Raw genomic sequence first — 2,791 nt, 5'->3', positions numbered from 1 at the left:
TATGTTCCTTAGGCTGGTCTTGAATTCCTAACCTCAAGTGATCCTCCTGCCTCAGCCTGCCGAGTAGCAGGGATTACAGGTGCCAGCCATCACACCCAGCTTTCTTTCTTTTTTTCTTTTTTTTGAGATGCAGTCTTACTCTGTTGCCCAGCGACCGGTAGTTGGTAAAGCAGGTGGTGGAGCAAGTGGAGAGCGCAGTGGCACAGCCTCTGCTCACTGCAGCCTCCACCTCCCAGGTTCAAGTGATCCTTCTGCCTCAGCCTCCCCAGTAGCTGGGACTACAGGCATGCACCATCACACCCGGGCTAATTTTTATATTTTTAGTAGAGACAGGGTTTCACCATGTTGGCCAGGCAGGTCTTGAACTCCTGGCTTCAAGTGATCTGCCTGCCTCAGCTTCCCAAAGTGCTGGGATTACAGGTGTGAGCCACCGTGCCTGGACACCCAGCTTTCTGTAAGTACTTTTAATACTAGACAGGACTGACTTTAAAGGTGGTGGAAACCACTTTTTTTTGGGTTTAACAGAAGGACTTTTTTTTTTTTTTAACCTCTGAACTTTTTATTGGCTTCCTGTTCCCCAAAGGGTATCCTGCTTCTGCTGGCTCAGCGTCTCAGAACTTCTGTGTCATTGGTCTCGGACACTACTTTGCCATCCACTATCCTGCAGGTGGTGGTCTTGTGGATGGTTTGCATGGAGTTGCTGCTGTCCAGGGCATCATCAATATTGAAGTCCTCCCTGTCTTCCAGCAGGCGGTGGTAGGTGGTGATCTCAACCTCCAGCTTAGCTTTGATGTTCAGCAGGGCCTCATACTTCTGGGCCTGGTGCTGCCCCTCTGCCCGTGTGTGCCAGCAAGATCCCATTGAGCTGCTCCATCTACATGGGTAACGTGTCTCTACCTCTCTCAGGCTGTTCTGCAAGCTGAGCTTCAGATTTCTCATTGGGTCCAGGTCGATCTCCAAGGACTGGACTGTATGTCTCAGCTCCGTGAGTGTATTCTCAGCAGCTCCAATCTTGGCGAACTGCGTGGTGACCACTGTGGTGCTCTTCTCAAACTGCTGGGACCAGTAGTCTAGCTCCCCTCAGTTCTTCTGAGCCAGCTTGTCATATTGGGCCCAGGTGTCTGCCATGATCTTGCTGAGGTCCTGAGATTTAGGCGCATCTACCTCCCCAGTCAACCCAGAGCTGGCAATCTGGGCTTGTAGGCCTTTTACTTCCTCTTTGTGGTTCTTCATGAAGAGCAGCTTCTCCTTGAGAACCTCCATCTCTGTCTCCAGCTGCAGCTGAGTGACATTGGTGTCATCAGTGATCTTGTGGAGCCCATGGATGTCGCTCTCCACAGACTGGCGCATGACCATTCTGTCTCATAGTTGACTCTAAAGTCATCAGCAGCAAGATGGGCACTGTCAATCTGCAGAACGATGCAGGCATGGCTCACAGTATTTGCAAAGATCTGAGCCCTCAGATCCTTGATGTTCTTGAAGTAATGCCCCCAATTTCTGACCTGGGGCCCCTTCTTCTGCAGGTGCTCCTGGATTTTGCTCTCCAGCTTCCATTTCTTGGTCTCCAGGCTCCTCACTCTGTCCAGGTAGTAGGCCAGGGAGTCGTTCAGGCCTTGCATGGTCTCCTTCTCATTCTGGATGCCCTCCACTCCTGCCAGACCCCTGGCCATCCCCACAGCCAGGCCCCCAGACCCCAAGTTGCCCCAGAAACTGGTGGAGTGGGACATGGAGATCTGGGAGCCCAAGCCCTCAGCACCTGCATAGATGTTGGCCATGCTGCTGACTGGCAGGGCGCCATAGCTTGGCGGCTTGATAGAGCCCAGGGACTGGTAGTTAGTAGAGAACATGGTGGACCAAGTGGTGAAGCTCATGCTATCCAGGGAGGAAAGCGAGAGGGCAGGACTCAGGTTTTGCTGAGGTCCAGAAGGACTGGTTTTTATCTCTCTAGAGTGATATAAGTGTGATTCTGAAAACAGGGAAATGGACATAGGATCTTTCAAGTCCTTTTTAGATATTTTCTTCAACTCAAGCCAATGAATATGCATTAAGCACTCAACTGTTTTAGGTGCTATGGGTTATATCAAGATGTGAGATAGATGGTTGTAGCTATAAGGAGTTTATAATACTCTATTCACCAAAACAACACAAAGAAAAATTAAAGCAACAGCAAAAACAAACAAGAGAACACAATGTAGAATATATTCAAGAAGTAGAATGTAAAGTGCAGATTTATAAATTTTGTAGAAAATTAAAGAAGAGCTAAAATAATGAGGAAGTTTGCATTGGAGCTGCTTAATTTACTTGATAAGAGATATAATTTCAAAGAATTAAAATTTCATTATTCTAGAATTATGTCTTAGTCTGTTTGGCTGCTATAACAAAATGCCATGCACCGGGTAGCTTTCAAAAAACAGAATTCTTTTTTGTCACACTTCTGGAAGCTGGGAAATCCAAGATCGACTCCAGTAGACTCAGTATCCACTGAGGCCCCACTTTCTGGTTCACAGATGGAGATGGTGTCTTTTAGCTGTATCCTCACAAGGTGGAAGGGATAAATGAGTTCCCTTGGGCCTATTTTATAAGGGTACTAATCCCATTAAAAGGCTCCACCCTCATGACCTAATCACCTCCTAAAAGGCCTTACCTCCTAATACCATCACCTGAGGGGTAAACATTCAGATCATAGCAAAGCATTATCGAAAAATCTATGAATACTGTTTTGTTTTCTTACAGAGATTTAAAACATTGAGTGTTTCTCCAAGCACTTTTCAAACATCAAATTGTACAACAT

At 47.0% G+C, this 2,791-nt stretch overlaps 1 pseudogene; it reads right to left on the bottom strand.

Annotated features, from left to right (window-relative positions):
• Positions 1 to 541: 541 nt before the first annotated feature.
• LOC129526771 (keratin, type I cytoskeletal 18-like) lies at positions 542 to 2,045 on the bottom strand (annotated as a pseudogene).
• Positions 2,046 to 2,791: the final 746 nt, after the last annotated feature.

Source organism: Gorilla gorilla, chromosome 15 (genome assembly GCF_029281585.2).
Source record: "Gorilla gorilla gorilla isolate KB3781 chromosome 15, NHGRI_mGorGor1-v2.1_pri, whole genome shotgun sequence".
Taxonomy (NCBI): Eukaryota; Metazoa; Chordata; class Mammalia; order Primates; family Hominidae; genus Gorilla; species Gorilla gorilla.
Note: the sequence above shows the minus strand (reverse complement) of the source record. Positions and strands in the feature narration are given on the sequence as shown.